The sequence below is a fragment of the Calypte anna genome, chromosome 1, assembly GCF_003957555.1.
Source record: "Calypte anna isolate BGI_N300 chromosome 1, bCalAnn1_v1.p, whole genome shotgun sequence".
Classification (NCBI taxonomy): domain Eukaryota; kingdom Metazoa; phylum Chordata; class Aves; order Apodiformes; family Trochilidae; genus Calypte; species Calypte anna.
Window position 1 is genome coordinate 62754465 of NC_044244.1, and position 14083 is coordinate 62768547.

General features: G+C 42.1%; 1 protein-coding gene across 5 annotated transcripts in view; it reads left to right on the forward strand.

Moving 5' to 3' along the window:
• Window positions 1-2005: 2005 nt before the first annotated feature.
• ADIPOR2 (adiponectin receptor 2) overlaps window positions 2006-14083 on the forward strand; it is a 45389-nt gene continuing 33311 nt past the window's right edge. The window contains exon 1 of one of the 5 annotated variants that reach the window (XM_030469209.1): window positions 2006-2070. The gene's annotated coding sequence lies outside the window, so the exon portion shown is untranslated. The other 4 variants (XM_030469211.1, XM_030469212.1, XM_030469210.1 and 1 more) reach the window with 4 other exon arrangements.

Consider the following 14083-nt stretch of genomic DNA (forward strand, 5'->3'; position numbering starts at 1 on the left):
AGACATCTAGACAAGGTTTCAAAGTGGAAGCCCTCTGCAGTTCACTGTGATGAGTCTGGCCAGTCTGAGTTTCATTTCCCACAGATAAATTCTTTCTCTCTTGCTCTGGAAAAATGGTGGAGCTAACAGAGACCTTCTAACTTACAAAGTGCAGGGCTATGGATTGAAGACAAAAGCATTCAGCAATGGAATTATGCAATGGACATTTTATATTAATGCTAAAATATGTCTTTTTGAATGAATACATCAGAGCATGGCTGTACTTTCTAATAAACCTCCCTAATTGCTTTTATTTAATATTTAATGAAATAGTTTTCCAATCTCAATTTCAGTCTTGATTGGCTGAGTACATCTTAAATTATGGTGACAGGAAATGACAGATGAAAATGACATGCAGTTTTTATATGTCTTTTTCGTCAGCAGAGCTCAAAATTAGTTGAAAATCATTAGCGCCATTTTACAGATGAAATACTGAAAGACAGAGCAGGAAATACTTCATCCAACAGGCACAGGGTGGAGCTGGAGCAGGCGCTGCAGCTGCTACTCCGTGCTGCTGCTGCTGCTCAACAGCCGTCAAAATACATTTTGATTGATGAGAAACCAGAAGTGCATGTAATAATGCAACTGTGTGTTTTATCTTACTTCCTTTGCAATAATACATTTTTTTTGCAAAGGCAAAGAAGGGAGAGTAGGGTATCAGTTTTATAAACATAATTTTAAGGAATAGCCAGTGTATATTTAATGTTGGTGGGTAGTGAGGATCAAAACACTTCAAATACTAATTTATAGGGATAGTTTTGCCTCCATTATTTGTTTACAGTCAAGTGTTTGAGATAAAATTTCTGTGTGTGGCTACAAGTGTATTGGAATCTTCAAGAGTATTGATCAGCAAAGCACTTAAAGTGTATGGAGCCAAACTAAGTAGATGGGCGAGTCCTTCCAGGTCTATTACACTCCTTGGCAATTCGAGGTTGCCCTCTAACAAGAAAGCGTTTCCATAGTGTTCAAACCAGCCTCACTGTACAACATGCAGGATTAGGGTTTCCACCATTTTTCTGTAGGACATGATTTCAGAAGCCATCTCCTCATTACTGCTCAGCCTACACTTCCCATCACTCAGCAGAGGAACTTCTCATTTTGCTGTTGCCTCTCTGTGCCTCTTTACCAGACATAGCTGTTTGGGTCCTGTCACAAGACAAGTCTGCTTTCCATCATCTTTCTGGACTTGCACCGGCTGTGGTCCCCTTGCCCGGTGCCACGCTCAGTCCTGAGCATTAAACCCCGGTCCAGTGGTGCCTGTTAGCCCCTCCACAAGATCTGCGGCAGCTGCCGTGGCCAGGTGGGGGGGGCACACTTCAAACCTCAGCGAGTTTCCCAGTGCCTCCCTCACCCTCGATGGCTGCACCGCGAGTGGCCTCTTTCGGGTCGCGGGTGGGGGTTCCTCTGACACCGTTTTCTGCAGAAGCTCACGCTCCGTGGGCACATTGGGAGTCACAAGAGAAGCCCCGACTAAGCCCCCTCTTGAGGGCAGAATAGGCCCGGCACTCCCTGAGGGGCTGGGACACCGCCCCCTCCTCCTCACCCACCGCCCCACGAACTCCCCGGACACGGAGAACAAAATCCCGCGCAAACGCCCCTCGCTCCCCTCAGCCAATCAGAGCCGGCGGCCGCGGAGCGGGAGAGGGGGGGGGGGGCTGCACCCCCTCCTTCCCCTGGGCCAGGGATGAGGCCGTCCCGTGCGCATGCGCAGCGCTCCCCAACCCGGGGGTTCCCCTCCCCTTTCCCTGACTACATTCCCCATGATGCACTTCGACCTCTCGCACCTCCTTCCGCCGGGCCGCGCGCAGGCGCAGTGGCGCGTCCTGCATTGGCGGCGGCGGCCTCGTGCGATTATGACGTAGTAGGGAAAGGGGGAGGCGACACCAGGGCCGGGGAGGTGGCGGCGGCGGTGGCGGCAGCGGTGGCCGCAGGAGGGGGGCGGCGGTGGCGGCGGCGGTGGCGCGGGGCGGCGGGCAGCACCTCGCGGGCACCGGGGAGGGGGGCGGCGGCGACGGCGGCGGCCGTTGCCAGGTGAGTGCCGCGAGGAGCTTGCTCCCCCCCGCTCCTCAGCGGAGGGAGGAGTGCGCGGCCTGGGTGCCGCCCGAAGGAAGGTTCGGCGGGGCGGTGAGTGAGGAGGATCCCCCGCGGCACGGGGGGGGACGTCTCCTTGCCTCCCGCCCCTTCCCGGGGACGGCGGTGGGGCTGGGGGTCGCGGCCTCGGAGCGGGTGGGTGGCGGGGGTGCTGGGGAAGGCCGGTGGTGGGCGCTGGTCTCGGGCCGGGCCGGGTGTTGTGTCGGGGCGGCGGGGAGCGGGCCCGGCGGGCGGTTGGTTGGCCGGGGGCTGAAGTGAGGCGGGCTGAGGTCAGGGTGTTTGCTGAGGGGTAGGAAGGAGCTCTTAGAAGTGCTCGGCTGAAGGAGGCTTAGGCCGGTGGAGCACTCTAAGTGGGTCAAGAGCACTGTAAGTGGGTCTTGTTAACCTGCGCACTTGTTGCTTGTCGGGACAAGGAAATCTGCTGCTGCTCCTCCTAAAACCTTTTTTGTGGAGGCGATAAAAATAATAACTCCTGAGCTTGCACAATATGGGAGCCTTGCCTTGCCCGTGGAGAACTCTGTGTGTATTTACGTATCTATAAAGAGCAGAGTTAGCAGCAGTAGATAATGTAAGTAATCGACTCTACTGTAACCACAATTTGAACGTTCCCAAGAGGCTAACTAAACTTTTTAAAAAGTTGCTTTTTTTTTTTTTTTTCCTGGGAGAATCAGATATTTGTCTCTTGGTTGCTTAGGATCAGCAACAAGGTTCTAGAAACATATGGTAATCGACTAGGAGAACAAAGCAGATATGACAGCTGCTGTTCTTACTGAGCTTATCAAAGTGTTTTCTGTTTGTGTCTGTCTTAGCCTTTACAAGTCATTGATGTAGTGGCTTTAAGTGTCTTTGTTGGCATATGTTTAAGAAAACTATTAATATCAAAACTTATTTGACATGCAGACTTTGTCATTCCATGTATGTAAGCTATTATATGCACCTGCCACATAACAGAAAAGCTTTTAGATATTATTCCATATTAAAACATACATAGTGTTCTTACTACAGCATTAAAGTTTTTTAGGTAGTTGAATTGCCTTGTGTATCACAGCTGCTTTGCGTATTTTTTTTAAATGGACCAGGTTTTATAAGGATGGCAGTGTCCTCTGGGCAAACTCTGTCGGTTGCAATCTGGTTTTCAGGGGTTGAGGTCCTGGCAATAAACTTAAACTCCTGATTTCACTCCTTTGCAGTAGTCAGTGTCAGGTAGTATTAAATTTCTGGTTGTGTCCTGGCTGTGGTCTTTATCGATCTGGAAGTCGGTGAAGAGTTGCATACTGCACAGTCTTCCCTCTCTAAAAGTCCTCAGCTTTTTGGTAGCATTTCAGTAGGGAGGTGCCTACTTTCTACAGAACCTTAATGATACTACTTCAAGTTTGGTCATGGCTGCTGTAACAGAGGAAAACGTGTTTATCCTAACACACATCTACAGAACTAGATGTTGTGTCATCGAATTAAGGGTGCAGCATGGTCATAAAACACAGCCTTATCATCAACGATGAGCTAATAATATTTATAGAAAGAAGGACATTACAGTGTATGGGTACTAGCCAGTTCAGTTACCAAAATTTTATGCTCTGGCTCCTGTGTTACAGAGATAACTTATGTGTAGAATTGTGAAGACTGTGAGTTTGTGTGAGTAGGTAACCTTTAATAAATTCATTGTTGTCTTCCAAGTGTAAGATTAGTTGACTAACACATGGCAATTACTCCCTTGTCTGGACTTATAGCTAATAAGCCTGTGGATAATGTTGGCAGCTTCATGGAGCAAAACGTGAAGAATCATTGCTAGTGTGACAAATTATTGATGGAGGAGTCTCTGCTGTCATCTTAGATCTTCAGTTACATGTTCAAGGAGAAGCGTTGAGCAGTTATGTACAGAACCACTTAATATTAGACAATAAAAGCTTTACAGTTTTTACAAGTTTCTGATTGTGTAACTGTATTGTCCAAGACACTCTGCAAAGAAACAAGACTTGCTTTCATCAGCAGAGATGCTGTCTGTGCATGAGGAAAGTCTTGATAACGAAACTTAAGGGTCCTTGGATTATTATGCCAGCAATTCAGATGCTTAAATAGAAGTAGTTCTGAAATGGAAATAGCAGTTTTGAGTGTTTATGATTTGAAAGTGTCTGTGTCTGAGTCATTCAATGAATTTTCTGGCCGACAGTCCTGGCAGATTTGAAAAGATGTTACACAAGATAATGGTAGTGATTATGAAAAAAAGGTTTGGGACAGTATTTAAGGGGAAGGCTATTACTTGAAGCTGCATCATTCCTGATAAAATTTGTCTTAAATGCTTCATGCTTTCTGCAAAACGTTTTATTGTACTTAAAGTGGTGACTGGCTTTCTTTGCTTTTTAAAGCAACATGTTTACCCAGGCAAGTTCAATAAAGAAAGTGGTATTCAACAGTTAAGAGTACGGAGACAAACAAGGTACTAGTTCTGTTTCTTCAGATAACATTTTTTGTTTTGTTTTTTTTTTAAACTTTCACTTGTTTATTTCAATATGCACCCACTATCAGAACATTTTACTTTTGAAGGAGCACCCTGTAGAACAGTATGTAAACTAATAAAGAGCAGGAGGTGAATTGTTTCCACATAGTTCCTGTTGCAGTGCTTTGAAAAGAATGACATCCTGCTTTCCCTGTGCCAGCAGCTAGGAATGAGAGATTCAGACTTTTATCATCAGCTAACTGTAAAAGTGAGTTAGACTTTAATTTGCCCAGTAATTATATATGTTTTCTGGAAAGTTTGTCTTAATGGTTTGACATAAAAATAAAAGTTTTATTTTAGCCCAGTTTGAAGGTGAATCTCAAGGTTTCCTTTCAAGGCACAGTAGCAGTCTTTTTTGTATAGAGAAGACTGCTCACCACATTGTGGTGTGGTGATGATCAACAGCCAGCCTCTCAGGAAAGGAGGTGCCACAGCTGATAATGCTGCTGCTTGGTTTGAGAAGTAGCAAAGAACCTGAAGTGAGGAGGTGTTGGCAAAATTAAGAGAGTTGCTCAGAATTTCACAGAGGAAATATTAAATGTCTAATTCCAATTTGCACTACGATTTCCATGATTTTCAACTATAACTTCTTTTGAATTTCCAGAATATCTCTGTCCTTCACTGTTTTTTGTTAACTGGCATCTGCTTGAGGTGTGATATGGCCAGGGTAGAAAGAAAAATACTGTTGCTTTTGTTTGGGTTTTTTTTTGTAGCTTAATCCTCTCTTGAGCAGATGGAATATATTGTAGGGATAGTGGGTGTAAAACAAAATTAGATGGCAGTTGTATTTGTTTGTTGCATGTAGCCATGATTACTCTTGTATTCTAAAGTTACAGATTTCTGTTGCTCCGTTAGCAGAGGGGAGAGTTTTTCTGGCCATGCAGGTTTCTGTGGCCTTCTGTGAACTCTTATGTGTCGGTGAATGTTTCAGAACCTCTCAGAAGTCTCAGAAGAAGAACCTTGCAGAAGTGTCTTTAAAATGTACAGGTAGATACAAGGTTCACAAGAACATGTGGTAGCGTAGAAAAATTTGCAGCACACTTCAGATGAATTTCAGTAGCTGTTAAAATGTGATGGAGTGTTGGGATGTGCCAGCTGCTGTAGCTCTCTGTGTACAAGACTAATTAAGCCCTTGTGAGAACAGAAAATGGGCACTATTTACAGGAAGAAAGTGTTGGAACAGGCAGAGCTATAATCATTGGCTCTAAGGTACTTTTAGACAGCAGTAAGCAAGAGAGTAGACGATGTACTTGCAGAATGGGTTGAAAGTCAAGTCTGAATACTTAAAATGGGTATTGAAGTGTTCCGCTGGCAGATTGAAGTACCCTACAAGCTTCTGTTTGGGCCTGCTGCAGGGAAGGCTACTTCCTTTTCTTCTATTGTGTCTCAGTCTTTTCTTTCTTCCAGAATGGTTAGCATTTATATTTCTTTATCTGATGCTTAAAACTAGATGTCAGAGTATTAGTGTTGCATGCATTTTAACAGGTCATCTAAAAATCTGCCCTTTGATCTTCGTTGTGTTTTTCTAAATGTAGCTATGATCATCTGCATATATTCAAAGGGAAGATGTGGCTAGCTGACTTCTGATAAGTACAGCAAACCTGCTTTTTATGTGAGTTCATCCAAGTTTCTTCCTTCTTAACCAAATTAAATGCTCTTTTCCTCAGCCTGTTTTAGTTCCATCTGCTTAGATGGTCGTAGAGGCTGACATTTCTTGGTTGAAGCCTAAATCAATCGTGCTGCTCTGTTTAGGTCTAAAGGATAACAATTTGTATGCTACAAATTTTGTTAGATTACTTGGTGTGTTAAGCAGTTCTTTTAGGTAAGGATTGTTACGTTGGTAGGAAACTCTAGCTGTTTTTTTGTGGTTTAATAACAGCAGTTCCTGTTTTAACTCCTTACTGTTGGATATGGGGCTGCTCTGCTGGAAGGAGCAGGTCATGGACCTTTTGCTGCATTAAGTGTTTTCTTCCTGTAATTCTGCAGACATTAACAAAAGCACTTTTTGTTCTTTTTTGATCATTTGTGTGAACAACTTGGTGGGCAATACTGTATTTTGGGACCTGATACTCTGATAAAGACTTCAAGGCAATGTATGCTTGTATACTGTGTTTTTATAAAATGCAGAACTTTTGATGAGACTGGAATAATTGAACCGAGGCAGTAAAGGCTGCCTTCTGGGAGAAAAGGCCACCTCTGGCTTCTTAGATAAAATCTGATTGGTAAAATTCCTTTAGCTAATGGTGAAATTCCTCTAGCTAATCATTAACTCCTGCTTGTACTAGAAATACTTGTACCTCTGTCTTGCAGTCTGCAGTGGGAGCTATTTAAAAAACCTTGTGCAATGCAAAGGTAAGTATAGAAGAGACGGGCTCTACTCTCAGTCCTGACAGTATTTGCAAGCTTTTACTTGCAGGGAAAGGCATTTTAGCATTTGAAACAAGGAGGTGGATGGCTAGTTGGGCTTGAGGTGAAGAGCCACTGAAGAGCCATTTCAGCTTCTCTCAGCTGCGGGTTCTGGTATGCTTTTGTTAGGAAGAGTACTGCACTGCATTTTCTGATGGGCTTCTCCCAAGATTTAGTGGTTGCCATACCCTGGCATAATCTGAAGGGTATACTTTTCCTGGTTTTCTTTCTAACACTTTAATTCATGTCCTGATCTCCTTCACGGCTTGAGAAATTTGTGGACATGTGTTATTTAGACAAATAGTAGTGCTGTCAACATAGCTAGTAGTGGGGAAATCTGATATTTTCTGACATTATGGGATGATACAATTTGCTTGTGAAGAACAGTGTGCTTTGCAGATTGTGTTAGTTTAAGCAATTCACGTGCGTCTCTATGTTCCCTAGAACAGCATATAGCCTTGCAAGGTTGGTAACAGTAGTATTCTGCTGTTCTCATTATTAATCTTCTAGGCAAATAGTTTTTTGTTTTAATGGGACATGACTAGGATTTAAAGGAAGAACCCATTCATAATTCTTACTAGAGCAGCTCTGTGACAAAGTGCCAGCTATTGGCTTTTTGCCTGCTGTACCTTCAGTGGAGAACAAAATGGATTATTTTCTAAAGTGTGGGTGTCCTGAGAATTGTGAAAAGCATAACAGAGTCAACAAAAGCTTTACTTAGTGATTTTCTGACCTTTATATAGTCCAAGCTAAGAGAAGGCTACTGAAAAAAAATCTTGTGTCCTGATGATCTTTATGTCCATGGTTAAGTGCAGCCACTCTTTGACTTCCTTCTTTTTGACCTTTTAATAATTGGCAACCATATGAATTCTGCAGTGTTCCAGAAATAGTTCAATAATGGATGTATTGTAAAAATCCTTTTTATGAGCTTCACTAATGCAGTGAAAGAAGTTGCTAGGTAGCTTAGACTTGATTTGTAGGATATTTCTTGCAGGGCAATTTTCAAATATGTTTTTTTGTATAGGAGAAAAAGACTATATTTCTCTGACCACCTGATAATTATGAGTTATTTGTTTCACTCTTACTAAAGATACAGTTCTTCATGGTAGTTTTTTGTTCTTGTTTTAGATCCTCCTCCAGAAACATGGAGGATATTTTGCCAAAGCTTCCTTTTCTTTTTATTGCAGTTTTTTGTAGGTGTTCTGACATTCTTAGGTCAACTAGGACCCTAGAGAAAGATCATCAGTAATAAAACATTAAAACTTTCTGGGTTACCAAAATCCAGTGCTTAGTTTTGTTAGGAGATGACTTGTTGCTAAGATAATTGAGAAGATGTGTGTTTAGCCTCTGTATATATAAAACTTTTGTAGTTGGGCCTTGATCTTATATTCTGGAATATAAAGGTAGAGTATTTCCTTTCTCCTGCTATGAAGGCAAACTTAGAATTTCAAGCTAAGCTGGTCCTTGATAGAGAGTGAGAGAGGCTGACCAAATTTCTCAGCATTTCTATGTTTCTGTCCAAAACATCTAACTAGCGCGTGATGCTGTTGAAATTATAGTTATGTCAACTGATTTGGAAAGACTCCAGGTCAGCATAGATAAAGATGATACACAAGAATGTTGGAGAGGATACTGAAAAGTCTCTTATACTCAGATAAGATCAGGACTGAGCTAACAGTACAGCTCTGCAGGGCTTTGGGTTACCTACGTTCACTTTGGGTTTTGAGTAGCTGAGCCTCAAAATGCTGTTGGGAAAGTGGTGCAAGGAGCTGTCAGAAGGACAATAGTTTGTCATTCTTCTGTGTAGGCCCTTTCCAGCTGACTCTTTATGTAATAGTTAACAGCTTCAAATACCCTCTTGTTAACACATCACAGTAAAGTCATTGTGAGAAGCAAAGCATGATCACAGAACCCATGACTGTTTTCCTCTAAAAAGTCATTCCTTGGGTCTGTTTCATGATTATGTAAGTGCCTGAGGGCTTGTCTGCCTGCAGGACTCACATGAATGTTTTGTGCAGTCTAAGGTCATCCTTGAAAAGGTACAATTCCACATTCCTTTCCTTCTAGCAGTCTGATGTGCCCAGTAGTCCTTGTAGTGCCACCTGAAATTTTACTGCCTTTTCAGAGGCTTTATCCTGTGTGGAGAATGAAGTTCTTTAAAACTTGGTGCTCCCTTCTTGGAGATCCTGTTCTGAGGTAACAGAATATTTGAACGCTTTCTCATTTCAAGCCAAAAGGACTCCTGAATTGGGTGGTAATCTAAGTTATGACTTTGTAATAAATGAACAATTTATGAAGGTATTATTTATTATAACATTCAAAGTCACAGGTAACAATGGTGATATTTGAGGTTGACAATTATACATAGTTGCATAATCCCTTTTGTAGAATGACATTTAGTCATACCAGTGACGGAGTAATTGCGAATTACTGGCTCTTAAGACTAATTACTAGGCAGACATAAAAAGAAAAGGTGTAAAATGTGTCCATTACTGCTGTTTGCTTCGCAGACTGCTTCTTCAGGGGATGTGACAGGTAATAGGACTGTATCAGCGCATTGTGCTGATGGTGATCCAGTTGCTAAGCAAACATGTGGGATGTGTATGCTAAAACTGCCTCTCTTCAGTGACTGTCTGGTTGTCTTTACTTGTCTTTGAACTTCAGATTTGATTGTACTGAAAATCTTGGATTATCTGGTGAGTTGTTTAGAGAACTGGTTATATTAGGAGGCATGTGGTCTGTTAGTGAAAACCAATTCTGCTTTGTGTTGAGAATACTGAATAAGGGAGACGTACAGCTGGAAGGTTTTAAACTGTTGGGTATGAGACTTTGTGTAGAAATATTGCCAGCACTTAATGTACATAATGTAATACGTGTAACATTTGAGTCAGCTTCTCTGTCTCGTGTGCTACTTGCATTATGTCTAAACTTAACTAACCCTCCTCTGCTGGAGTGCAGTGAATGTCAGTTTGAAGCTGGCATGTGAATAGTGTATGCTTTACAACTCCAGTGACACAGGATCCTAAGATAAACTCAGCCTTCATTTAATGAAATTTTAGGCTCTAGCAGCATGCCATGAAGTGAAGCAGAGAAAATGGATTACAGGGAAAGTCTCCTGCATTCCTTGCTGGTTTCATGCTGTAATATTTATGTCATAGAGGATCTCTCCCAGGCTCTGATTTCAAACTCACGGTTGGACCAAAAGCAACCTTGAATGAGCTTGACAAAAGTCCTTTCTGGCTAACTTTAAGTGACCTGTAGCAGATTAACATGCAAATTAATGTATTTGACAGTAATAAATCAGCTTAAATAAGTACTAAGGCAGAATTTTTTTTTTTTTTTTTTTTTAGCAGAGTTAGAATAAAATATGGTATCTGCAGTTACAGTGAACATTTTATGGAGAATGATGTAGATGAGATGGCTACATAAGTTCCTGATTTCCTTGGTTTTGTGCTGATGCATCTTTATACAGTTTAGCTGTAACTATGTGGGTTGTCAAAGTTATCTAGGTGAGTGAGCCTATAAAAATCAAAGTATTCTAATTTGAATGGAATGTGTGCATTTTGTTATCCACTGTAAATATTTAATAGCTGCTGTATCGCACGCATACTTGCAAGGCCTTTTTTTTCCCTCTGTCTGCGTAAATTTATTATCAACTTTTACGCTAACTAGGAGAAACAGCATCCATGTTGATTTCACATCCATCTTATAGGAATCTTGGACTTTAACCATCTTGGGCTTGAATACAGACACCAAGAATCAGTGACAGTTTTTAGGTGAGAGAAACTCATCTATGCTTCCTCAGAAGTAGCACAGCAGTTTGTCAGAGAGCAGTAACAAATTAGAGATGGGGAATACTGGGTGTTTTTGTGAAATATATTTTAGTGGTTAACTGCTGTACAGGGAAGATGCGAGATCTGTGTTTCATTGTTCCAAGTTGTATTTCACAGGACTGAGGCTTACAGGAAACTTAGATATATGTGAATCTAGTGTGAGAAGCTTTGCTTCCAGATTGGAGTTGGTTGTTGAGATGAATGCTCTGTACATGGTAAGAGTATAAAGCAGTCAGAGATGGGACTTGAGCTAGTGGTTCTTTTCCTGTTCAAGGAGAGAAACTGTAGCAATGTGTCAGAATCATAGAATTGTCAGGGCTGGAAGGGACCTTAAAGATCATCTAGTTCCAACTCCCCTGCCATGGGCAGGGACACCTCCCACTAGATCAGGTTGCTCAGAGCCCTGTCCAGCCTGGTATTAAAAACTTCCAGGGATGGGGCTTCAACCATCTCCCTGGGAACCTGTTCCAGTGTCTCACCACTCTCATGGTAAAGAACTTTTTCCTAACATGTAATCTGAATCTACCTACCTCTGGTTTCCATTCTACTAGATACCTCTAGTATCCATTCCCTCTAGTCATACCACTACCTGAGATCCTAAAGAGTCCCTCACCAGCTTTCTTGTAGGCCCCTTTAAGATACTGGAAGGCCACAATAAGGTCTCCTTGGAATCTTCTCCAGACTGAATAACCCCAACACTCTCAGTCTGTCTTCATAGGAAAGGTGCTCCAGCCCTCTGATCATCCTTGTGGCTCTTCTTTTTGGTACATTCCAGCACATCTGTATCTTTCTTGTAATAGGGGCTCCAGAAATGGACACAGTTCTCCAGGTACAGTTGGATTTTTGAGTGGGGTTTTATGGTGGTTTGTGTTGTTTTTTTTGTTTGTTTGTTTTTTCCCCCCAGGTTTGTGTTGCATTTGTTTTAGGGTTTTTTGTGTGGTTGTGTTTTTTCTTGGTTTTGGGTGTTGTATTGTTTTTGGTTGGTTTGTTTTGTTTGGTTTTTTTTGTTCTTGTTATTTAAACCTCTACTCTTTTGACTTTCATTTTGGAGCTTCTGCTTTAGCTTCAGCCCCATGAAACTGACCAGACTCTTGCATGGCATGTAACCCAAGTAGGCTTCTTGATACCTACCCAGTCTGCCTCTTAGCCATGGTACAGAAACATCTTTACATTCCAGTGCTCCACTTGTTCAGTTTTCTTGGCCTTGTTCCCCACCCATGCACTAAGTGACAAGACCTCCTGCCTGGAATGGAGATGGAGAAGCTTTGGGCTGGCTTGTGCCCAGCAGAATCTCTGTTTCACTTGGGGATAAGTTGATGTTTGAGAAGTGTGCAATGCGTGCATTCATCATATGGTTCACTTGATGAGTGCATGCCAGATGTACCAGGCTGCAGCACCTCTAGCTGAGGCTTTGACTGTTCTTTGTCCCTGACCTTTCTATTTATACCCTTTGAGTCTGAAGCCTGGCCAAGCTGCAGAACCACCTACTGGTCCCAGCCAGGCTGGTCATTCAGGGGAGGAGGAGGAAACTTGGCAAATGAGGTTCTGGCAGCTATTAGTTTTTTCTGTTCCCTTGTCCTCTTATGTAAGTCATAAGAGAACATCTCTTAAGCCATCTCTAAGTCATAACCCAAAACATCTCGGTGCCTACTGGCTTCTTGGATGCCTTTTGGGAGTTATTGGTGTTGTTAGGGTGTTATGCCTGGTGTCCCTGAGAAATTTTCTATTTCATCCTTCATCCTTTCTTCCATGGGGTTTTTATTTTTCTGTTTCAATCATCTGATTTCTGTCCTATTTTGTTTTTATTTACTAAACACTTTGCTGTCCTTCAGAGAGGACTCGGAAGGTAGGAGTGTTCATTCCCAAAGGAAGAAAATGTCTTCTAAACATGAATATGAAAGCAATACACGACAAACATGCATTAGTAGTTAGGGGCTTCTAGAGCTGGAGGTGGCTTTGTGTGCCTAGCACTCTGGTGGGTTTAACCTGTGCATTTGAGCTGTTATCCTGTGGCAAGGAGTTCCAAGGTTCAGTTATTTGCTTTGTCAAGAACAACTTCTTTTTGTGTTTGGATTTACCATCCATTAACTGTGGCTTTACCGTGGCTTACAGGCAATGCTTGGTATTTTCACTTTTTCTTGGTTTTGGTGGTGGTGCTGATGGTGTGGACATGAAGATTGGGAAATGTGCTGTGCTGGGAAACATTGTGCTGTGTTGAAATCCTAATGCAATTTTGAGTGGTCAGCATTGGTTTTAAATAAAATTTTCTTTATTATTGCAAAGCAAATGCTTTCTCAGAAGATTTAGTAAATGTGTGAAAAGTGATGTAAAACATCTGAACTGTTACTGATTATCTAGCACATGATAAAAATAGATACCAGATTCTACACTGCATAAATGCAAGGCTTGTATTACTTCATGCTCTTGTCTCTTTAGCTGCAGCTGCTTGCTTGTCTACATAGGTCAAAGTTTGCCTGGTTATCTAGGCAGGTCAGTTTTCCTCCAAGATTTTACTTCTAACATACTAAATTGATAATAGACATTTCTTAGGACTTGCAAATCTGTCAGTTTCTGCTGCTTTCTGAAAGCATATGCTGCTACTGCACTGTCAATGCTAGAAGAACCTCTCTTTTCACAGTATTATACCTGAGGATTTTAGAAGTGGGTAAGGCAATGCTCACTTTATGCTTGAGTTCTCTGGTGGGTTTCCAAATCCATTATTGTCATACTGATTAGGGGGTGGCTTCTACATGTAGCTCTCATTCCCTACTGAGGAGCTTGGCCTGCATTTTCTCAGTATTGATAATTGCTGTCTGCACATCAGATGAATCTGAAGAGCTTTGTTGTGTCTCCATCATGGCCACAGAGCGCTAGTCTTTTCATCCAAACTATACTAGACAGCTTGTTTTTCTTACAGAAAGAGAATAAATATGTACTAGAATGAGATCCCTTATTTGCTGACTCCATTGATAGCAGGTGTTGTGTCAGCAAGGTATTTTTTTCTTCCTTACCCGAATAGTTGTACATGTATTAACACCCTGTGGTACTGTTGGGCTCAAGTAAGAGTACATTCAGTGAGTATTTGAAAAGTAGGACAAATAACCATTTAGTAATTTCCTATCTCACTTCTTGCTCTCTGCTCATGTTCCTCCTGTCTGGGCCCTTGCCCAGGAAATAACTCAAATTCCTACTCTTCTTACTCTTGAGTGTGGATGCTTAT